This window comes from Carassius auratus, chromosome 34 (genome assembly GCF_003368295.1).
Source record: "Carassius auratus strain Wakin chromosome 34, ASM336829v1, whole genome shotgun sequence".
In the NCBI taxonomy this organism is placed as follows: Eukaryota; Metazoa; Chordata; class Actinopteri; order Cypriniformes; family Cyprinidae; genus Carassius; species Carassius auratus.
Window position 1 is genome coordinate 22,286,347 of NC_039276.1, and position 26,557 is coordinate 22,312,903.

The window sequence follows — 26,557 nt, forward strand, 5'->3', positions numbered from 1 at the left end:
TGTTTCAAGTGAGTGCACTTGTGAAAATGAAGTGTGCTTATTTGTTATGAATGTTCACTTGTAGTGAACTTCAAATCATATAGTATATTTAAAAACAACTAATACATATTAATGAAATAAAAGGCTACTTAAAGCTGCAGTAGGTAACTTTTGTAAAAATATATTTGTTTACATATTTGTTAAACCTGTCATTATGTCCTGACAGTAGAATATGAGACAGATAATCTGTGAAAAAATCAAGCTCCTCTGGCTCCTCCCAGTGGTCCTATTTCCATTTGCAGGAATACATCGCTCCCGGTAAGAAACAACCAATCAGAGCTGCGGTCTGTAACTTTGTTTGTGTTCAAAATGTAGAAAAATGTATATAATGAGCGAGTACATCATGAATCCATTTTCCAACCGTGTTTTTAGCTTGTCCTGAATCACTAGGGTGCACCTATAATAAGTGTTTATATTCGGACTATTTTAGATTGCTTCGGGGGGTACCGCGGCGGAGTAAGCCAGTACCTTTGTGATTCTTCATAGACATAAACAGAGAGAAGTAGTTCCGGCTACGATGTTCTTCTGCAAGACGCAAGCAGTTCTGTTTATTAACCGCTAGAGCGTCAAAAGTTACCAACCGCAGCTTTAAGTGTATTTAAAGAAACACTTTCATAATTGTTTCTTAAGACACTTTTAAAATGTGCAATTTATAATAATATCAAATTAAATTTTATACTTTTATACTTTTTAAATCATGTTTTATTATATTTTTTGTGCTTTAAAGTAGTTTTGAAAATTTAGTCTTTAGTCTGACACTTTTTCGATTTGTTGACTAACATTAAAGCAAAGATGAAATGCATATTCATCATTACAAATATATTTAAATCCATGTTATACAAGTTTTAAAAGAAATTAAAACTATATTACATTTTAGCAACTCTTTATGTATATATGTATATACAGTAAATTAATCATTATTCAAAGTGTAATTTTAATTTTAAGTGTAATTTTAATTTTAATTGCAATTAACATTTGTCTGAAACATTCAGTCAGCACTTCATTATATTCTTACGTATATTATAATTATAAGATGGCAAACAGGACATAATTATGTGAAATCTGAATAGAAGTACATCTGAATATACAGAAGTAAATCTGAATAAATAAATGTAAATCTGAATACATAGAAGTACATCTGAATATATACATACAAATCTGAAAACAGAAGTGCATCTGAATATACTTGTATAAACTTGTGAATATACAGTTATAACCATAAAATCTAAATATATAAATCTGAATATATAAATGTAGTAAATATGAATATATAAATGTAAATCTGAATATTTAAGTAGGTGCCCCCGTAGTCTCCATTGTTAAAGTCCTCTGAACCTCATGAATGTGCAATATATTTAGATGTACTTCTATATATTCCAATTTATATCTTTATATTATTCAGATTTTACATTTATATATTCAGATATACTTCTGTATATTTAGATTTGTATCTGTATATTTAGATTTGTATCTATATATTCAGATTTGCATTTATATATTCAGATGTACTTCTATATATTCTAATTTTTATCTATATATTCAGATTTACATGTATATATTCAGATGTACTTCTATATATTCCAATTTATATCTATATATTCAGATTTACATGTATATATTCAGATGTACTTCTATATATTCCAATTTATATCTATATATTCAGATTTACATGTATATATTCAGATGTACTTCTATATATTCCAATTTATATCTATATATTCAGATGTACTTCTATATATTCCAATTTATCTCTATATATTCAGATTTACATTTAGATATTCAGATCAGTGTTGTACCTGAACGCGTTCATTGAACGATAGTTCATGAACTCATTCATATTTCGGGCGAACATGAACTGAACGTGCTGTATTACTGCCTGATGAACGTTACTGTCAACTAGTTCATTCTGGTGTCTGTGAACGCCACGCTCTTAACTTCGTTCAATAGGGTGCCAGATTTCTATAGAGCCTTCCAGGCGAAAACCCAGCTAAAATACACCGTAAACGGGTCTTAATATGTAGCGGAAAAACACCCAATCTGGCAACACCAGCCACCAGTGTCGCACCGCCGTCTGCCGCATGCGTGACGCGTCATCACAAAAAAAAAAAAAAAAAAAAGGCATGGAGGTGACAGCAGCATGTAGCAAGAAGGCATATGATCATTTAAAAGAAATGTATTATGTTTATGACAAGGTCGGTGAGAATGGGAGACAAAGTATTAAAGCAACAATGGGGAAATGCTCTCCCCTCAATGCTAATGTAAACCCTGGTTGGATAAGGATTCAAAATTGGATATGAAGATGAAATCTGACGCATAGCTTCATTGTTAAAACTGATAAAATAATTGCTGTCTGTTACTCTATATGGGCTGTTGCAATAATTTTGAAAAATAATAGATCGCAGTAACATATGGAAAAAAAGAACTATGAACTAGTTAATTTTTGGAACTTAGTGAACTTAGTTCAAAATTTTGTAGTTTGAACTATGAACTGACCTAGTTCATTTTAAAATTTGTGAATTGAACTTTGAACTAGTTCATGTAGAAAGTGAACTTTCCCAACACTGATTCAGATGTACTAATTTACATCTATATATTCAGATTTACATTTATATATTCAGATGTACTTCTATATATTCCAATTTATTTCTATGTATTCAGATTTACATTTATATATTCAGATGTACTATATTTATTCCGATTTACATTTAAATATTCAGATGTACTTCTATATATTCCTATTTATCAGATATATATTCAGATTTACATTTATATATTCAGATGGACTTCTGTATATTCCGATTTATCTCAATATATTCAGATTTACATTTATATATTCTGATGTACTTCTTTATATTCCGATTTATCTCTAAATATTCAGATTTACATTTATATATTCCGATGTACTTCTATATATTCAGATTTATCTCCATATATTCTGATTTATCTCTATATATTCAGATTTACATTTATATGTTCAGATGTACTTCTATATATTCCGATTTATCTCTATATATTCCGATTTATCTCTATATATTCAGATTTACATTTATATATTCAGATGTACCTCTATATATTCCGATTTATCACTAAATATTCAGATGTACATTTATATATTCAGATGTACCTCTATATATTCCGATTTATATCTATATATTCAGATTTACATTTATATATTCAGATGTACCTCTATATATTCCGATTTATCTCTAAATATTCAGATTTACATTTATATATTCAGATGTACTTCTATATATTCCGATTTATCTCTAAATATTCAGATTTACATTTATATATTCAGATGTACCTCTATATATTCCGATTTATCTCTAAATATTCAGATTTACATCTAATATTCAGATGTACTTCTATATATTCCGATTTATCTCTAAATATTCAGATTTACATTTATATATTCAGATGTACTTCTATATATTCCGATTATCACTAAATATTCAGATGTACATTTATATATTCAGATGTACCTCTATATATTCCGATTTATATCTATATATTCAGATTTACATCTATATATTCAGATGTACCTCTATATATTCCGATTTATATCTATATATTCTGATTTACATTTATATATTCAGATGGACTTCTATATATTCCGATTTATCACTAAATATTCAGATGTACATATATATATATTCAGATGTACCTCTATATATTCCGATTTATCTCTATATATTCTGATTTACATTTATATATTCAGATGTACTTCTATATATTCCGATTTATCTCTACATATTCAGATTTACATTTATATATTCAGATGTACTTTTATATATTCCAATTTGTATCTGTATATTTAGATTAACATTTAGATATTCAGATTTATTTGTATATATTCTAATTTATATATATTTAGATTTACATTTATATATTCAGATTTACTTCTATATATTCAGAATGTATGTATATATTCAGATTTACATTTATATATCCAGATGTTCTTATCTATATATTCAGATTTACATTTATATATTTGATATATAACTATATTTTTTCCATAATAAGTACTGTTTTTAAAAGTATGATTGAGTTTACTTTTTTTCACAAGGGTGTAAATGATAACATATTTTTTAAAAGCACTATTTTTTTCAAGTCTAAAATGTTTCTGAATGATGAAAAAACTTTATTGGCAGCTTTCTTTGCTGAAAGACTGCACTATAGCTCTCAAATTCATATTTAAAACTGAAGATTGAAGACACATCTGCCTAGCAATGGGATTTGAGAGCTTTAAAAGGTAATTTTATTAGTGAATAATGATTTTTAATTTCTAACTTTCTGTTTAGTGGAAAGAGCAGTGAGAATATCTGAGTCTGTGTTTCACACAGGTGAGTCAGGTGCTCAAACTTTTGTCCCAGTGGTCTGTGGGCCACACTAAGACAAGAAGCTCATCTGACGCACTGTAGGGAGCCTCTTTATAGAATTTAGATCAATATCAACTGATGCAGATCATTAATTTTCTCAAAAAAGAATACATTAAACCAGAAAACTCAGCATGCACATTGAGCCCTAATTTGCATAGCAGAAGCTTTGCTCAAACTCTAGATTTGGACTTTAAATGTAGATGAAACACCGAACCTGACGCGGGGAATTAATAATTTTGAGTGGAACATCAAAGGCTTACATCCTCTCTGCTCCAGTGGGGACATCAGCGGCCACGTCTTCCTTCTGCACGTTACGTCCTGTTTGGGATTAGAGACCAATGAAGAAGAAGCCATTAGAGAAGATGAAAAAGAGTTTCAAAACAGCAGGATGCTGGGTAATTATTTCCTAAATGCACGGCATCCTGATGTTGCACTGAACAATGTGGCTCCCTTGCAGTGTGCGCGGTATGCACAGGTATGACAGAGATGGCATGCACACACACTCTCTCTTTCACACACACACACACACACACACCCAGACAACCCAGAACATCGTCTCACACACACACACACACACACACACACACACACACACACACACACACACTATGAAAAGCAGATGCTTGACCGCAGAAAAACAGCTTGTGCAAACAACACAAATGCTTGTTATTCTTGTTAAATGTTTACTTATCAGGCTAAAGGATTAGTCTGACAAACTACATTGCTGAGGTTTTGGTGGTTGTGCAGTGAGGTAAACATGGTAAAAGTAGGGTAAAACCTTATGACAAAATGGGTTAGTTTAAGTGCAGAACGAGAGAGTTTGGCTGTATCTGGTAGCAACAAAACTTTAGGAAAAATTTAGATTATAAAAAAGTTCCAATCTGTGTTGAAACAAAACATTATCTTTTGCTTGGTAAGTGTAAACAGCCTAAAATTAGACTAATGGACCATATTACTTGGCAGAAACATTGCCTTGAGTTAACGCTCATGATTTATGTTATAAAGGACTTGCAGGGTAAAAAAGTAAAACTTTAGATAGACTTCAGATAATTTGATTTGTGATCCAGTCAATGGGTGTTAAATGACAGAAGTGGTAACATCTGAATCAGAAGATTGTTTGATATTTGATATCCATGAAAGATTTTCATCAACATGAAAATCTAGAAATACCATGACTGTGAAAGGGATGCTTGTAACAGGTACTAGCCTAATATTAACAAAATGGGACAGCACGCAAGATGATATTTGACACGATTGTAAGAGTGAAGAACAAAAACATAATGTCTGTTAATTGTTAGCCTTTTTACCTGTTTCCATTTAGTTTAATTTATTTCTACATTTCTTTGCAATTGTTTTTGTCATTTTGAATTAAATTGTTTAAAATTAAATGAAGATGGTGTGGTGCTCTCGTTCTTATTTTGAATAAATACATTTGATTACCACAATACATTCACATAATATATATATATATATATATATATATATATATATATATATAAATCAGTTCAGTTGCTTTATGGATTTTATGTGAGTTATGCAAGTTAGATAATGTAAGTGTATTTTCTATCAGTTATAACCTGTATTACTGTAATTATTTCAACAACAAAGGTGATTTGAAAAATGTGTCTAGCATTGTTTGCTCTTGAATGAACTGATTGATAAAAGTTGTAAATTGAAAGAAGATCATAATGTTGTGTTCGGTGATCAAATCAAAATATTTCATATTTTGCAATAACCTTATGTCTTGAAACAATGATTATGTTGATTGAAAATATGCATAATTGCAATGAAAGCATGAGATCAGTTCTTAAAAGAATGAAAACTGATGTTACAAGTGTAATCAGTTTGGATTTTTGCAGTAAGAAGTTTGAAAATATACACCTTACTTGTGAAAATAGCACCAAAGAGAATAAAAACAGTAACAGTAGTTATTAAGTGTGGGCTAGGATTAAGAAATCTAAAATATGATCATACAGAATAAAGCATTTATATGTGCTTTAATAAACAGCCAATATGCTAGTACAATGTATGCTTATAAGCAACTAGTTACAAATGACAACAACACAACACAATTACTAAAACTGTAAATAGAAAACAGAAAATACTATAAACTAGAACAGCATCTTGATGAAACTAAACACTGTATATTAATGATATGTTTTGTATTTTAATTATATTTCACCATATCATTTTATAGAAGCTCAAGGTGTGTTTTTACTATGAAGTTTTACCATGATCAAGTGAGACACCACAAGAAGTAAAATCGCTGCAACACAAGCCCTCTTATCGCTCTGATAAAGATGCAGAGAGTGTTATGACTGCAGAAATAAGCAGAACACATGCACTCTGTTCTCCTCAACTTCACCTCCCCTTCACAAAAACATTCAAAGAAAGACCCCTCCTCCAAGCACTCTTCCCCACACTTCACAATCCCTCGCTCCATTTGAAAGGAGGAGAGGATAGAGAGGCTGCCACTGCCTCAATTACACAAAGACTCAGTGACCCCCAACCGGTTACATTCACTCTGCCCGCGGCTCTCTCCGCAGGAATTCAAAAGACCTTTTAGCCGTGCGGACCGAACACGGGCCACCCTTTCCTCCCCTTTCTCTCCCTCTCTCTCCCTCTCTCTCTCTCTCTCTCTCTCTCTCTCTCTCGCTCAGATTAATCATGTGTGAAATGGAGGCTGCTAACTGCCGATGTCACAGGTTGAGTTTGTGCCAGGTTGGGCCCATCACCGAGGGTAGCGCTCCGTTAGGCAGGTGTTAATAAAGACTAACGGGTCTGCCGGGGTCAAACATGCTTACATGCATGCACTGACGCGCTAGATCACATGCAAACCCTGTGATGCACATGCCAGGAAACGCCTTTGAATCCAGAGATCCAGGGTTTTCTGTTTGCTTTCTTCCTCTCGGTCTCAGACGGGCTGCCGTGACCCTCTCTGATCTCCAGTAATTTGACTGTGAATGCAGAGGTTATGTATTGTTCTGTAATTGGAGGTAGTGAAATTAGGCCTGGTGAATGCCGTATTATCACACCCGATTCAGTCATTACTGCATCTGATCACGGCTCACTGGAGATAATATCCTCCAACTCAAATCACACTTCTCCATCATCTCAAACAGACTTAACTGCTGCTAAAATATGCATTGAACTGATAAATATAGAAATATTATATTATGTGCTTTGAATAAAGGGTGAAAAAACCTCTAAAGAAGATTCAACAGTGAATTTTTCATACTTCTCACTTGTTCTTCATTTAAGCAACTCTCAATTGTTTAGCTGAAATAAAAATGAGCCAGTTGTTGACAAATACAAATACAGTAGAGCTATAAAATGATTACAAACATTCGCTTCCATATTGAAAAAATTCACAGTACCTTGGCAAATCTAAGCATTGTTTAAGATATTTCAGAGATCTCTCGTGATACAGCCTTTTTCTTAGCACCAAACTCAACAGACTGCGTTCCTTTAATCATGCTGTGTAACTGAGATCTGATTCTGAAATTCATTTCTCTTCTATGGGAAGAGAGAAATGTTATTGTATTTTCATAGTTTTCAGACATAATGGAGTTGGTCTCAGATGTTTCTTCTAAAAGTCTTGAAGAGAAATAATTGCACACGAATGAGTCTTGTTGACATACAGTAAGAGAGTAGAGGCATTACATTAATATGAATATACAACCACTAACATGCCCATCTATTACAATAAAGTTTCTACTAGAGGGTTTCCACAGTCATTCCATGGAAGATGCTTTTTTGGTTTCCCAAAGTTCTAAAAGTACCATGATTTTCTTAGTGTGAAGAACATCTGAAGAACCTTTACCCAGTAAAAAAGAATATTTTGTGCGATGGAAAAATTCCACGGATGCTGACGTTCTATAAAGAACCAAAAATGCCATTAAAGCTCAGATCAGAAGAAGAACTCAATGGGAAATTGTATTGAGAAATTTTTTATTGTGGTAAGTTCATAATTAAATTATTTTATGTCCTCATATCAAAGCATGGTTTGAGACACTCTAGAAGTTCTACAACTCTAGAAGTTATAAGTGATAAAGGCCTATAGTAAGGTCTTTTACTTAGGAGACAAATCTAAAAAACAGGCCACTTTAGTAAGCTTACAGTAGTCTGCTGCTGATTGCATTGTTCGATTAGTAAAATGCTTAGATTTTAAAAAGTTAGCAATCTTTTGTAAGTGTACAATACACGTTTATGTCAAACCAGTACATTGGAATTAAACTTAAGTTGAGTGTAAAACAGAAAAGGCAGAGTGTATGCCAGCTATATATGGCCCAATCTGGAGGAAACGCTTTGAAAGATGTTGTTCTTGGTTGCTCTCTGACACCCCGAGAGACGGCAGTCTTCTGAATGTGTCAAATCTCTCTTTCACTCTTTAAGAAATTAATTACCGCTCCTCCTCCTTTCCTCTGCAGCGCTTTTGATAGGGCCTTTTTCTGCTCTATCTAAAGAGGCTCTTCCATAGATTTCACTTGGCACCAAGTGCACACAACATTCGGCAAGAAGTAATGTAGATCATTTTTATTCATTGCCTCAAATTGTCAGCAATTATGTGCGTCAGTGGCCACCTGCTTGTTCTGAATGGCAGCGGGTCTGGCAGAGTGTGTGTGTGTGTGTGTGTGTGAGTGTGTAAGAGACAGAGAAAGAGGGGGGATTACACTAACAAGGAGCGAACAAGGCCTCCAGTCGCAGGTGAAATGGCCCTTCTTGTTAGGATAATGAGTGGTCAGAGGCTGCGTGTGCCAAGGCTGGAACAGCCCCCCCAAACACACACACACACACACAAACGACAAAACCCCTACAAACCGGGGTCACAGCAGATGCTGGCCTCAACACGGCTGGCACATGACAGAACAGAGGCGGACAGCTTTATCCCAGTGTTTAAAGAAGCACACACACACTGCTGAATTCATTACCCACCAAACGTTTACCATTTCTCCTGCAGTCTCACACACATGTGTTTGATCTGAAGATAGATAGACAGACAGACAGACAGACAGACACACACACACACACACACACACACACACACACACACACACACACACACATGTATGTTTTTGTAAAAAGTGTGTTCATCCCATAGGTGTAATGGTTTATGTACTGTACAAACTGTATGTTCTCTGGCACTACACCAACCCTACACCTAACCCTAACCCTCACAGGAAACTTTGTGCATTTTTACTTTCTCAAAAAAACTCATTCTATATGGTTTATAAGTGTTTTGAAAAATGGGGACATGGGTTATGTCCTCATAAGTCACCCTCTCCTTGTAATACCTGTGTCATACCCATGACATTATACAGAGTTGTGTCCTGATATGTCACAAAAACAAGAGCACACACACCTACACACACACACACACACAGACAGACAGACAGACAGCTCTACATTCAGATCTGATTTGAGTTTTCCTCCAGATGAAAATCTGCTGCTGGAGAGACTTTCATTAGCGTGAAGCGCTGACCCGGGTTCAGCCGCTGTGTTAGTATCTCCCTGCTAATGATTTCTGCAGCACAAACCCTCTGACCTGCCAACATTCTCAATTTCCACAGAAAAAGAAGAGAAATGGGCCGGCGAGAGGAGGGAGGGATGAGAGGGAATAAGAGAAAAAAAACAGAAGAAAAAATACATATATTTTTCAGATTGGAACGGCATGAGAGAGCAGTGATTTGAGGCATGCTGGGAGGGTGGTGCATGCTGGGGCATTGACTGGTTCTAGTTGCACTGTGACACACATCTAGAGCGGTGCACTGTGTGTGTGTGTGTGTGTGTGTGTGTGTGTGTGTGTTTGTGTGTGTGTGGGGGGGTGATCTTTCCAATAAACCCTCTCATCCTTCAGACTTATAGATTACATCCTTTACTTCCTTGAAACACATACCTGCAAACAAACACTTACAAGCATACAATCACTACAGTGTCAGATATAGTGTAGCGTTTTTTGTGTAAGAGCTGACACACACACACAAACACTGTCAAAACATTCACAAACACACAAACTCACCCTTGTAAAAACAGGCAAGTGCATTTAATGCACATTTTTTATGTACTTTTTAAAAGAACTGTTCTTGTAGATAGTATAATTAATGAAATGAAGGAATGAAAATGTATTTAAATCATTTAATAAAAAGCTACTTAAGAGTACTTAAAGTCAGTACAATTTCATGACTTAAGTGCACTTCAAATGTGCAATATTTTTTAATAATGCACTGTTTTAATAATTTATTCACATTTTAAAGAATAGACTAATTTTGATGTTCACTATACTAAAGCACATTTGCCCCCAGTTTCACAGACAAGGCTTAAACCTAGTCCCAGACTAAAATGCATGTCTGGGTTATTTTAACTAAAAGAAACTGATTTTAAAATATATCAGTGCCATTGTTTTGTCTCAAGATCCACACGAATAATGCTATTTTCTAAGGCACATTTGTAAAATATACTTAAAAGTGATTGAACTATGGCCTAAACTAAGCCCTGTCTGTGGGCTTAAAATCATCATTTTAACAGCAGTTTGATATTCAACATTATATTTTAAGTTAATTTATTTTAAAAGTACTAAGTTGCAACTTCATTACAAATGTGTAATTACATTTTTAAATACATGTCAAGTTTCAAAAGAACTGGTTTCAAAATATATCCAAGTTTATCTTAAATACTTCTTAGAATACTAATTATGAAATTACTTCCTACTTAAGTAGGTCAAAAATGATTCAAAAAGTCTTCAAACTGCATTTAATATCAATTTTAATTATAATGCAATCAAAGCAAGTAATATGAAAGTATCAAGGAATAATGGCTCTATTTTGCTAGTCTACTTCTTTTCCACAAGGGCACATGTTGCAAGATCATTGCAAAGCAAGAAATGATAGGCAGTAATTATCATTAATAATTATTATACAGTTGATTAGGTACTTGAATCATACCTAATAATGATGACTTTGTCAAACTTTAATCAAAACTTTAATTACTGCCTCTAATTTAGATTTTTTTTAAACCAGAGAAAATGAATTTTATCCTTAAAATGTTTTTTATAAGATGAGGATAACATCACTCTAAATCTAGACAAGATTCATTCAAATAAACACTCATATTCACATAATCATGCTGGGGGAAATAAAAACAATAACAACAACACTGTTGCCCTACTTTGTAGCACAGTGGTCTCTTTACACTGAGGGCAAATGGTGGCACTGCGTGTTTGTTGCATGTAAAGTGAAGGCAGTGTAGTAATCAGGGTGTATTGTAGAGGGTCGTCCTGGCAGTGATTAGATAATGAACCTCTGAGACACTTAAGGTCTGATTCAGTACAACCATCATTATATTGTAGGGCTGCTAGCCGGCACACAGACAAAAAGCTAAATTGTGATTGGTGCGGAACAAGAACCAATCACTGCCAGTGTTACAGGTCTTCTCAGAGGTAATGAGTCACGAGTCTGACCACTCACGGCACTCGGAAGGAGTCACATGACCAGCCATGAAGTTTTTAGTAATTCAATGGAAAGCCTGCATACTGTGTGAAACCCTAAACAGTAGATTCATTATTACACAACACACACAAACATGCTGAATACATGCATACACATGCTAAGCTTTTACAGTCCAAGAAATGTGTTTGCATACCAAATATGTGGTAAAGTATTGCTACTAGGCGCTGAATACAGTCTATAGTCATTAACCAAGTACACTTCATCGTTTAGAAATCATAGATGTCTGGTGCCCAGTCGCTGAGCGGGGATATGAGCGGCTATGATCGGCATGTGTGTTTTTTGCAATGGGCCTGAAGGCGTTGTAACTGACACCTCTCTGGAGCCGGCCGATGACAGCACAGGCTCTGTATGCAATACGTCATGACAATCATTCATACTATCTATCTTACATGTCACTCTAAAAATGTCAAACAAGCTTGAGCTAGAAAATATTGATGATTCATTTACCTAAACAATGATACAAAACTGATTTTGCTTAGGTGATTATTACACAATTCCCTCAAATTCACAGAAATTCTACCACAAACTGAATGAAAATAAATGAAAATAAAACAATGTTTTACTTTCTACCAGTTCTATTATTACAAATAGGCTTCACTTTCTTAGAAGTTCCACGGTTTCGTGATTCAAAACAAAACAAAATATTATTTTTCAAACAGTTTCATGATTGTATGATAAACAAACAAACAAACAAAAACTAAAGCTTCACTTTGTAACAGTTCAATGATTCAACAAACAAACAAAAAAAGCTTCACTTTCTAATATGTCTTGATTGTAGGTTAACAAAACAAAACCAACCAAACAAAAACAAACAAAAGCTTCACTTTGTAACATTTCCATATTTCAACAATCAAAACAAAAGCTTCACTTTCTAATATGTCTTGATTGTAGGTTATTAACAAAACAAAACCAACGAAATAAAAGCAAACAAATCATAACAAAACAAAACAAAAGCTTCACTTTGTAACATTTCCATGTTTCCACAATCAAAACAAAAAATTAACTTTCTAATATGACTTGATATTAGGTTATAAACAAAACAAAACAAAAACAAAAACAAAACAAACAAAAGCTTCAATTTATAACATTTCTGTGATTCCACAATCAAAACAGAAGCTTCACTTTCTAATATACTGTACCATAATTGTATAGATTATATATATAAAAAAGCTCCACTTTGTAAAAGCTCCATAAGTTTTATGATTCTGTTATAAAACAAAATTAATTGAAAGAATCAAATTGTAGCAGTTCCATATTCAAAACAAACCTTTACTTTCTAATATTCCATGATTCAACAGATTATCAACAACAAAAAAGCAAAGCAAAACAAAAGATTCTGTTTCAGTTTTATGATTCTTCCTGTTATCAAAAAGCATACATTTATAAACAGTTCCATGATCCAAAGTGCAATGTGAAAAAAATATAAATATAAATATAAATATAAAAAATATATAATAATAATCTATTTATTTGTTATTAATTTGGATACAATTTTAGGATTATTTGTTTATTAAATTGAATGTCATTATATAAAGTTTAATGGATCTATCATAATGGAGTACATTCACCTACAAATGAAGTAATTATTTGAGTCAACATTTCATGACATTAAAAAAATTATCTATTAAGCACTGAATAAAATATAACAATGTGTCTTAATTTTATTAGTGAAAGGTTTTATGGAGGCTACTTTGCCCTGTCTGAAATGCAAGGTAAATTCTTGCACTTTGCAGAAAGCTGTCATGAGGTGTTCTGGTTGTCCTGCTGAAATGAAGTTATCCAATTACTGCGCGGCTAATGAGGCTGTTTTGGTTGCTCTGCTCTCTCTGAGGTACTCCACAGTATAAACAGTTCACTTACCCCACACAGAAAGGGGCTAATCAAGGGAATTATTGTTTTGCTGCTTCAATTTGCCGGCTCCCAGTTCTGCAGTGATTGGGAAGAAAATGTGCTATTGTTCTCTGCGTTAATGCTTGAACTTTACGAGAAAAAAAATGACACGAGTCGTTCCTGGATGGCCAGAAATATATTAAAATATATCTGCTCATTTAAGCACCATTGTATTTCTAATTTATCAAGGGAATCGCTCTTTCAGCATCTTATTTATCATTTCACATTCCTTCAAAATGTGTTGAAAATGATCAGAGAATAAAGGAATATAAATATGCATCCCCACATTTTACAAGATCATAAATGAGAATTACAAATATACATTTAAAATGATAACTGTATTTATTTTAAAATTATGTAATTATGTAAGTATAGACAAAATTGTTGCTGAATGTATTTCATTAATTTAAAAGCAGGAAAATTAAAAATTATAGGCAAAAACATGAAATCTAGTTAGTTTAGTCCTGCAGTGGTAATTTCCTAGTATTTACATTTCCCAGTGAGTGCAAGCGTCTGTTTGATGTTTGAATGAACACGGATAGCAGAGGACAAGTCAAGGGGAAGTCTCCACAATTATTCCTTCAACAACAGGTTGGGTAAGGTTCTCTCAGAAGATTGCAGTTATGAGGGCATGGCACCACAGCCAGCCGCAAGAAGAACCGTAAAAAAAAAAAAAAAAATATTGGAGGGAAAAAGGGGAGAGCGGCCTCAGAATTCAAGTCTATCTGACAATTACCATGTTACTGCTGTTTTTTAGTTACTGAATGTTTGGAGGGACCATTAGCAGGTTTGTCTGACCCAAGAAAAGCCTTCATCTTTAACAGAACAGCCAAAGTCAAAGTCTCACAGAACAGCTGGGACAGAAACTTGATTACACATTTTTTAGATCTCCCAGAGATCTATAGACGATACATCTGTTTTTTTTCTTTTTCTTTTATATAGTTTATATTTTTGGGGTAAATTCAATGTATATTGTGCAAATTATTGTAGTTACTGAAGATGTGTCATTTGTTATTACAGACAACTGTGTGTATCATTTTTAGGAAGTATTGACTTATAGATATTTTCTATAGTCATTTAAATATTACACACTACATTACAGCTATCTGTATTGGTTTATAAATAGGTTTCCAACCCAATCACACTGCAATTCATACATATTTTACGAGGTGGCTTATTCGTACGAATTTGTACGACTACACTCATACAAATTCATAAAATTTTTGCCAAATCGTATGTATTTTACATATGAATTTGTACGAATGAATTGGTCGTGAGATAGCGTTGGGGTTTCTGGTACAAGCTGTATTTTATCATAAGCTGTAATACATTTGCACATCATTTTATTTTCAGGGCTTTCCCCATAACAGTCGACTAACCTTTAGTCGACTAGAAGAGGCTTGGTAAACCAAAATTTTAACTTTTATGTTAGTTAGAAGAAATAAAACATCCACAGTAAGTGGTGAGGTCACGCACCGTTACAGACAGATCATGGTAACACAGTTACATTACATCCAAACTCTAACCTTTCATTCATTAACCTTAAAAAAAAAAAGTCGCTTGGATATGTTTGCAGTGATGGCCAAAAATACATTATATGGGTCAATATTATAGTTTTTTCTTTTAGGCCAAAAATCATTAGGACATTAAGTAAAGATCATGTTCCATGAAGATATTTTGTAAATTACCTACTGAAAATATTTAAAAACGTATTTTTTGATTAGTAATATACATTGTTAAGAACTTCATTTCCAAACATTGCACTTTTGTAAAATAAAGAAACCAAACAAGATGTGCTTTCTGCCGTCTCGGTCTTTGTGAACTTGAGCGTGAAACTCTACCCTACATACCTACAGACATGAAAAATATATCTATAGAGAATTAAATGGTATTTATATAAAGTTTTGCTTGGTTGAAACAGCAGCTATGCTAATTATGTCTCTATTGTTTCTCCGTTTCTGCCACGGGATTGACATCCCATGGTAACTAGGATTTAAACAAGCTTCACTTACAAAGACCTGAGATGAGCGAACACCTGAGAAGAGATGATGCAAACCCCTCAGATGAATTTTGCTACAAGTTTGATTGCAACATATAAACCTTGCTGTTAATAGTGTTCATCGTCTGCTTTATAACGTCATTAACTGAATTTTAAGGTACACTTCTGCCATATGTACAACAATTTGACAGTCACCACTGACAAGCTACTACTAAATATTTTGCGTGAAACGCACTATAAAAATAAACTTGAATTATTAAGCAGAAAAACATGACACATTCAGGACAGATTCTGATGCCACAATTGTTGTTGATGGCTGCGAGATCATGTGATCGACATCATTCACTCAAATTACAGTGCTCAGCGGCAGTCCGCTTCCTGTGCGTGTTCCCACACGTGAAAAGGGAAGAGCACATCTAGATCACTTGCATTCCTTGGCTCGCTGTTAAGATGTTCTACACGAATGTGCCGCTGCAATTGCCCTGGTATTCAAGACCGTAAAAGCTACTTTACGAGTCTGTCAGAAGAAGCCATTCGCCTCTGTCTACATAACAGCAAAATAATCTGCTTACATACACCAATATAATCAACACATTTACGAAGCATAAAAGAGACGAGTCCTTGTTTTGCAAATGTGAGGGGACAAACTGTAAATGTTTCAGCTTACCACAGTTTGAAAATATCTCATTTGCTGCTGGCCAAAATGTTTGCCCTCCCGCCCAAATCTTTTCCGAAATACTTCATTAACATGATATTATAGAGGCCAAGAGCGCCGGTAGATGAGACATTGAGAGGTTTCACTTGACAGGGGAAGATAACCTTTCAAACCGGCTCGGAGATTCATGCAGTCAAAGAATAGATATATCAGGACAGTCCCAGATTTCATTAGCTTGGAGAGACAATAATGGTTTTCATTCGTCTTTCACGGGAGCGCTTGGTCTGTCATTTTCCGGCTTGATTGAAAGGAACCATCATATGCACATCCGTGTTGTCCCACACCATTCTGAGAGCAAACCGTTTTAGATCCTTAACTATAGCCGCCGCTGTGATTGCTCAGCCACCGGCAATTTCCTAACCAACCACCACCTGAACAATGATGTGTTCAGCCCTCTGCTCTCCAGGCTTTCTGAGGGGGAATCATTTCACAGTTTGGAACGAGATCTCCATAGCAACTCCTCTTTGAGGGGTTTAGAATCACCATCCAGTAATTCTATGATCATCAAGCACAGCCATTCCCAAGCGTTCTTTTCACAGCGGACACGGGGCGGTTTGGGGAGGGAGGAGGAGGGAGGGCGGTTGAGGCTGTTCGGAAATTCTACAGTCTATTTCAGGCAATCCATCCAGCCAGCCTCCATTAGAATTCAAAATATTTCGACCTTCAATCACGGAGCGTGTTATGTGCAACTGCTGCGATCTCCAGTCAAGACGAGCGACCGTTTTAGTCTAATCACCCAGGACGAGGCAAGGCAGAGAGAGACTCCTCAATCGCGGCCTAATCAAAATGCTGGTTTTAAACGCTGACAGTCTCTCAACACGGGCCGCAAACACCCGCCACCAGATTGAACCCCCCCCTCTCTTTCTCTCTCTCTCGACGCGCCTGTCTGTAAATGGCGCTCAAAATACAGTAGATTTCCTCATTGACTGCAATCACATAATTCATGGTGGTGACAGAGAGTGTAAATGTTGTAGTGTGTGCTGTACATCGGGAGGATTTCTCCTTGATAAATCGCTGTGCTGTGACATCAGTGCGAGACCTGGTGTACGTGTCTGCCTCAAGCACTTGTGTGCACTTACGCGGAAAAACGGCACAAATGCTCTCGATGCTTCTTGGTATGCTGTAGGAATAATTAGAGCTGAGAACAGGCCAAGGTGTTCCTCTCGAAAACCTTTAAAACATTTAGAACTTGCTTTTTGTGTTGTACACTGGTGCAAAACTCACTCCCATGATGCCATGGTGTTATAGGTAGCTGTCAGTGACAATGACAAAAACAATAATAGTGTAGGATCCACTCAGAAATTGCTAGTAAATTTCACAAATGCTGAGGGTTAGGTTTAAGGGTGGACCTTCATTTAGGGCCAGATTTACTAGTCAATACCTAATGAGTACAGGTATTGTGTTCACAAACGGTGCAGGTGAATTAAGTTTAAATCTTAGGGTAAGCCGTTTGTTTAACGCCTGTATTCACCTTTTAGCCATGTTTTTTTTTTTTTTTTTTACATCATTTGCTCATGTCTTGAATCACTGAACAGTGTTTTAGATCAAAAACAGTCAGAAAGATGTGCACTCAATAAAACAAAAGCGAAAGCCTGAATTACAGCCTGACAACACACTTTACATCACCCTGTGTTTCCATGCTGTTGTTAACCTTGTTTTCAAACCACCCATGGGAGATAACAATTACACAAATGTCTTCCCACAACAAAGAGAGGGCCACTGGTTATTGTCACATGTGGACAGAATGCTATCTTGCACAAGGACATGTCTAGTGTTATCACCCGTACCACATCACAGAGCATCTCCCAGAGATCTTTGGATGAAATATGAAATATGGTCAGCTTCCAGCAGCTCCAGAGGTGCCAGACGCTGAAATGTAAGATTTTGAGGTTAAAGTACCACAAAAGTCAGTTCAGGGTGTGACTATATTCCAGAAAGCACAGCATGTCATTTGAATCTACCACATTGGTTTGGTCTTCATTGTTTGGCTTGATCCCAACTCTGCAATTCTTCAGGCATGTAAGTATCCGCAACATAATGGTCGTCTTCAGTAGCCTGCGCAGTTTCCACAGATCTGCATTTGATATGTAGTCGTGTGCAGGTGCCGGTGTCAGTAGCAATTAGAGAAGGTGTGCGTTTAGAGAAGCCAAGCTCAACAACGGCGATCAGCCCGTGTGAAAATGCACGGCTCTAGGGAGCTTTGGGCCACTGTCGGGCTTGAGCAAGAATAACAAAGCGGCACGGAAAGAGACTCATAATGTGTACCAGACTAAGGCAAATGAGATGGGAAGATTTCTACACACACAGACAAACCACATTTCTCCCGGCTGAAGTAGACCATCGGTTAGCTACCGTGGAGCTCTTTCTGTTCATGGGGCACATCAAGGCTTCAGTTTTCAGTGCTCAGATCCCCAAACTCCTCTCTAATAGTTTTTGGAAGCTCAGAGTGAAAATAAATCCACTGTTTACACAGCCTTTTTGAAATCATTAGAGTACCAGAAAATATCTCGGCACATAGTGCAGGGTAAAAGGTTGAGCAACATTTCTTCGTACTTCAAAAGTCTCTGCAAGAGCCCGCAATTCCAGTCCAACCGCTGCCTGGCTCTAATCACGCACTGATAAAACACTCTCTCTGTTTGGTACAGTCATACAGCCACCAGCGGTTAAACCCATGAAACAACCATGACTATCATAGTGAGGGATAACGAACGACTGACATCCCATTATGGGCAAGAATTTACCTAAAAAGGGTTCAAATTGGTCCAGATGCTTAAATCCTGGTTGGTTTTCAATGGTCTGATCATCAGAGTCACATTAACTACTACTTGCTGATAGTAGTAGATACTACTTTACTTCCAAATAATCACAATGGAATTCACTAATAAAGATTATTATTATTTGATCATGACATTTGCAATGTCTGGTTCACTAAAGGAATTCTGCAAATCAGGGAAATGGCAAAAAAAAAAAAACAATTGCGCATAACTTGCACAGAGCAACTCTTGCAGGCTGTTTTATATATATATATCAGTGTCACTCTCAGAATTACAACTTGATTTCCTGCTGTCAAGCAGCTCTAAATGTGTGTTAATATATATAAATTTAAAAAAAAAATATATATATATATATATATATATATATATATATATATATATATATATATATATATATATATATATATATATATATATTAATACACATTTAGAGCTGCTTGACAGCAGGAAATCAAGTTGTAATTCTGAGAGTGACACTGACACTATTTATTCATGTTTCATACTGAAGTTAACCAAGAAGCCATTAGTTTAAAACTTCTTGGTTTAAAACAGTCTATTGTATAAAGCACTAAATAAATAGATGTGACTGGACTTTACTGGATTGCAGATCTTGTGCAAACATATCCACATCGCTACAATCAGATGCTTTCTTAACTGCTGTTTTCCCACTTCTGTAATGTTTGTTGCATATTTATTGTGTTACTGAGAGGAAAGCACACAGCTCATTTTCCCATATTCATCTAAACACACCCTCAGCAGCGGTGGGATGTTAACTGACAGTAAAGTGCTGCTTGCTTACAGCGTAACTTCTTTTTACACCTAAATGGAGAACGCAAAAGAACTTGACCATTAGTATATAAGATTACGATTTGTAAACTTTTCAAACTCTACTGGTTCAGCTTCTTTTGCATCTCACAAGAGTAAGTCTTCTTCAGTTTGCATTGAAATCTCATCAATGCAGGACCTCACATTAGGTCATTTGAGATCAAACAACTATGCGACCACAAAAATATTTGACAACAATTTTTCATTGTCAATGTTGTCGATAATGTTGACTAATCATTTCAACCCCAGTTCAATGTTGCATGTGAATCTTGGAGAATTTTCTCATAATGAGGGAAACCATTGATACATGACCTAGTAACACAGAACTAAACCCAGTCCTCTGAGACTCATAACCGGCTGTTTTCTACACCAAGCCTATAATCAATCAAGGTGATTTTTCCAGTTAGCTGTAAGGTGTGAATGTCTGCACAACCTTTCAAACAAAGCCATGAAAACCAGCACGTTCACACATATTCTGGCAGATATTTGTCCCACAGCACAGTTTTATGTTGAACACTCAACTCATTTGGCAAACGTTCATCTTGATGCAAGAAAAAGCCTGTTCCCACTACCATATAATCAGGAGATAAAAAGAAGAGCCCTGGATGTTGAAACATGTCCCTGCTGACACTGGATAAAACATTTCCATAATTACAAAACAAAGACAGAAATTGTTAATGGTTAAGTGGTGGAGGAACCATTTATACTCAGTGGAATCTGTTCAAGGAAAACAATGGCAAGTGAAAACAGTGAGCCATAAATTCATGAAAGAAAATTGTCTGTTTTATGGGCTGGTTTTCCAGTCCTATTCACAAGCTTTGTTTATGACAGTGATTAAAAAAAGGAGCTGGATATGGTTAAACATACATGGAGCCATAAAATACAGCAATGAACACTTTTTAACATGCAACACAAATAAAGACAAACCATACAGACTGGAAGTTTTTAATGTTTTGAAGGACATGTGTGAGAGGTGCAAGTCTCTATAGTGTATGTATATGGGTCCCTTCTTCAGTAGAAGTCTATGTTTTATCAACTAAAATGAAAAAAAAAAACTGCAGACTTCACACTAGCAAGTCGCACAATTTGAACAAACGCTTAAAACTAATTATAAGCAATCCTAAGACGCTTGCCTTAGCACATGGTACTTTGCTATCTTGTAGATCATCTAAATGATGCGTTATAAATCACCTACATAAACTGGTTCACTGAATTACACACGGTGGCCAGCAAACAAAACCAATATTAATGTACAGTTCCCCTCCTGCAGGTCACGGTACATCAGCCATATGTGTCCTGTATTACACAAAACTACTGGACACCACACATTATACTGCATCCCGTTAATCCAAATTAAAGTCTTCATCCAGCATACAATAACTACACAGATTTTTGATTCAGCATATTGCCTTAATGGAAACGCTAACTTTCGGAGTGAAGAAACATAATAAATTAACTGATGAACCACATTGTATTCCAGTTCCTATATATAAAATATGAGTATTGTAACCCATTGCTCTCTAGAAATGTGGCACAGTACAGTGGTGAAAACAGTTTTATAATTTGACCTGAAGCTGCATCTGAATGTTGCTTGAATACCATAAAACAAAACACACAGTAGGTTTAATGGGGCAGAGGCAGCATAAATATGGATGGGTTAAATGCAAAGCACGAATTCTGAGTATGGGTCACCATATTGGGCTGAATGTCACGTCACTTTCACTTACAAATGCCAGCAGAGACGGTCAGACCCCTGGTCTCTTTTCCAGTAAAAAGCTATTGTTTATTAGCAATGTAGCGTGACAAGATGCTACATCTCTATTTTTGGTAATATTGTTTTGCATACGCAGCTTGGTTCTAATCAAATCTCTTTGCCAAGATGTCCACCCTCTCATATAAAGATGATACATTTTGGAGAATTAGCTCATTCTGACAGTTCATTAAAGCAGCACTTGCACTGTGTGTCTTCTTTTAATGGTTCGTATACAAATTATAATATTTATTACAATAATGATCACATTTATTTTGGGGACCAATTCTCACTATTAACTAACTATTAAGTACAACTTTTGCCTCAATAAACTCCTAATTTGCTATTTATCAATATAGTAATGTGTAGTTGTTTACATTTACATTAATCATTTTGCAGACGCTTTTATCCAAAGTGACTCACAATTGTTGGATACATAAAGCGATTCTTCAGCAGTGGTGTATAAAGTACCTAAAAGCCATACTTAAGTAAAAGTACAGATATCTTACCAGAAAATTACTTTGGCAGAAGATGAAGTCACCGTTTAGAATAGCCTATTACTTGAGTAAAAGTCTTAAAGTATATGATATTTATTGTACCTATGTATGAAAAGTATTTTTTAAATCTTAAACATACTTAAGTTTTGGAAGTAAAAGTACAAGTAAATGCAAAATGGAAAAGAAGGAAATAAATATAGATAAAAATGTTCATACACAGCCTAAATAGCAAGATTGTGTTCCGTTTGAACTCTGTCTTCTATTTTGTATTTTTCTGTTAAGAATAAGAATTACTTCATCCAGTATTTAGTGACTTTCATTCCAACCACTGGTGTCAAAACTACTGGCATTCATTACTCAAGTAGAAGTATAGATACTAGGGTTTAAAAAGACTTTTGTAGAAGTTGAAGTATCAACTGAAGCTTTTTACTCAAGTAAAAGTCTAAAAGTACTGGTTTCAAAACTACTTAAAGTATAAAATTAAAAGTAATGTAAGGGAAAAAATGCCATTAAGAACAAAAGCTTAGGCCGTGCCACAGGGGCCTATTGTGCACTACCCCAACTCCTAAAAAAAAAAAATTTTTCTAAAGGCCATAGTCCATAATGACTATAATGTTATATTAAAATGTTCATGTTGAAAAATTTGGGATGCACTAGGCTACCTGTTTCAGCCGCATATATGCCCATTGAAAATGAAAGCATTTTAGTACAACGCAAATAATTAGAACTAAAGAACTAGAAATATGATGACTAGTTGCCTAGAAGTATTGTAATAGTGCTATCAAAATGAATGATTAATCCAAGTGATTAATCCCAAAAATATTAATGAAAAATAACTCATAATCCTGATACCTCCTTGATTGATAGCTTCCTGTATTCGATTGATAGCTTCCTGTGTTCGATACATACGTCTGGCGATGTCCAGTGTGTGTGTGTGTGTGGGGGGGGGGGGGGGTTAACGAGTTACAAAGTTGGTATAGCCTACTTATCACAACATTGTCAATCACGTTGTCAATCGCAAATGCTAATTTATTCAAACGTCTCGCTACCGAACTACCTACAGTAGCTTAATTTGCGGAGGAAGAAGAGAAAGCACTCATTTAATAAATGAGCTAGTAGTTGAGAAATAATAACTTTTAAGAAATATATTTTTTGATAAACAAACACAAAACTAGCTGTGTCCTTGCTGGAGTGTGATGTGATTTGTGTCATGTGCAGGTGCGATGGATCGCGTACAAACCAATAGGGTGTCAGAATGGTATATGTTTATACTTCTCATCCAATCACAATCAAATTCACTCCATCCGGATGGCGCGATTTCTCTGGATAGGTTTTTTAATTTTTTTGAATGATGACAAACCGGAATGAAAACAAGCCGAAATGAAATAGAAGTAACGAACCTATTTTTAAAATGTAAGGAGTAGAAAGTACAAATAATTGCGTTAAAATGTAAGGAGTAGAAGTAAAAAGTCGGCTGAAAAATAATTACTCCAGTAAAGTATAGATACCCCAAAAGAAATTTGTACTTCGTTACTTGACACCTCTGATTCCAACATAAGAAAACATTTCTGGAATCTGCATCTAAACTAGCATTTAGATGTATTTACACAGTTTATGTATCTCAGAGGGGACATGGATTCATTTAAACTGACATAAAATACTGAATTCTGATATTTGAAATAATTTAAAATCTGAAAAAAAAAAATAATAATAGTCGAAATGTGAAATTAAAACCGCCAGTAGGGGACAGCAAGTGACTGTCAATGAGTGAGTCATTGAGATAAAACCATTTCATTCAAACGGCTGATTCATTCAGAAACAAAGCATTTGACCATGTTAATGAGTGAATCACTGAATCATTTATTCAACCCATTTGTTCAAAAAGGTGATTCATTCAATAAGTAAACACCAGTGCTGAGAGACGCAAAACAGCACCATTAGTTGACGCATGAAGTCAGCGATGCGCATGCGCCGGTGAGTCTTGTGAAAATCAATGTTTGTTAACATTTGTAAAGAAAGCAAAGCTTCCTTACTTTAGCAAAGCAAAATCAGTCTCCTCTTGGCTTACATCGAAATCCTCAGACATTCTTCTTTACAAATTCTCGTTTTGTACTTCTAATTAGTATTATCTAGTAGTATATCTAATTAGGCACTTTTTATTTAACTTCGTTTGGACTGAAGCACTGCAATATGGAAGGCATTTTCTGCCAAATTTAAATAAATAAATTAAATGATTAAAATGAAAATTAAAACCAGATTAACGATTTCATTACAGAAAACTGTACGCAAAATATGTGACAAAATTGAGAATTAAATTAAATGATTTCATTTTCACAGTTACATCCCTGTCAAATTGAAATATAAAATGCAATTGGTGATTTCACATTTGATTTTAAATACAGTTTCGAGGCAAGACTGCCAATATTAAAATGAAAAGCCAAACGTGAAAAATAAACTACAAATACAGTTTTTACAAAGCTCTTTATTAACGCTCACGCAATAATGGTGACACAATTCAAATTTAAATGTAAATTTTACTTTTCATTTTAACTCCTCTTTTATTTCAGTTTTCATTTTCGTTTTCATTTTCAAAGACAACCTGCATGCAAATTATATGTTAATGAGTGGGTGTGGCTCAATTACGTTGTTTCGTGGAGGAGCTCAAATGGCGGTTATGGCCAGTATAGCAGCAGAATTAAACCAGCTAGCAAACATTTCGGATGATGATGACTTCATTTTGCTACGAGTTGAATCTATATTGGATACACTTGGACATTTTGCAGCCGTCACAAACTCCGATGTCGATCCTCGAGTTATAATAGTCTTAGTGAGGTTGTGCATTTTCCGGGGAGTCTCGTCGGCCAGTTTGGTAAAATTGGCAAGATTCACAGATTCGACTTTTCCGGATCAATAACTCGCGAGCAAAACGTTTTTGGTACACGAATTATGCCTCTTTTTACTCGTAGTGATGTAGTAAACGAGCTACAAGCGAGTTTGCCTGAAAACAAGCTTTCCTCCGCTCTGTACAAAATACGTTGATCTCAATGCGCTGGCGTCTGAGAGACAAGTCCTAAGGGACCGTCTGCAAAGTGCGAAACGCGAAAAAGGTTACTAATAAAATACTCAACAACTTCACAGTAACACACTGTAGTATCACCAAATTCAGTTCACACATCACTGCTCTCCTGCTGCTTATACTACAATGTTGGTTTTAAAAATAGTTGCTTTTGCACAATTTTACGATTTTTTTTAATTATGAAAACGTCAACGTTACTGTAACACACTGTACTTTCACCAAATTCAGTTCACACATCACTGCTCTCCTACTGGTTATACTACAACACTCATTTCGAAAGTATTTGCTTTTGCAAATTTTTTATGATTTTTTATTATTTAAAATAATTAATTACTTCACCTGTTATTGAACATAATAGTTAATAACTTTACTGTAACACACCGTACTTCCACCAAATTCAGTTCACACATCACTGCTCTACTGCTGTTTATACCACAACTTTGATTTTAAAAGGAATTACTTTGACAGACTTTTGATGAATTTTGTTTAATTATGAACAATAGTTAATAAATGTACTGTAACACACTACTTCCACCAAATTCAGTTCACACATAACGGTTCTCCTACTGGTTATGCTACATTTTTAATTTTGAAAGTAATTGCGTTGGCACATTTTTATGATTTTTATTATGGAAAATAGTTAATAAAGTCACCATTATTGAACATAATAGTTAATAACTTTACTGTAACCCACTGTATTTCAACCAAATTCAGTTCACACATCACTGCTCTCCTGCTGGTTATACTACAGCACTTGTTTTGAAAATAAAAACACTAATAAAAGTTTGATGAATATACAGTGCAGTAAACTTATTAACTATTTTTAATAATTAAAAAAATCATAAAAAAATTTGTCAAAGCAATAATTTTCAATTTGAGTGTTGTAGTATAACCAGCAGGAGAGCAGTGATGTGTGATCTGATTTTAAAGAATGTACAGTGTGTTACAGTAAAGTTATTTACCTTTTTCTTAATAAAAAGTAATAACAAATGTGCCAAAGCAATTACTTTCAAAATGAAAGTTGTAGTATAAACAGCCGGAGAGCAGTGATGTGTGAACTGAATTTGATGAATGTACAGTGTGTTACATTAAAGTTATTAACTATTAT

At 34.9% G+C, this 26,557-nt stretch overlaps 1 long non-coding RNA gene across 2 annotated transcripts in view; it reads right to left on the reverse strand.

Moving 5' to 3' along the window:
- Positions 1 to 26,557, reverse strand: part of LOC113053540 (uncharacterized) — a 59,590-nt gene that overhangs the window by 21,473 nt on the left and 11,560 nt on the right. For both annotated transcript variants that reach the window (XR_003277243.1, XR_003277242.1), the window contains one exon: positions 4,679 to 4,736. This is a non-coding gene — a long non-coding RNA (uncharacterized LOC113053540). The remainder of the gene's footprint in view (positions 1 to 4,678; positions 4,737 to 26,557) is intronic.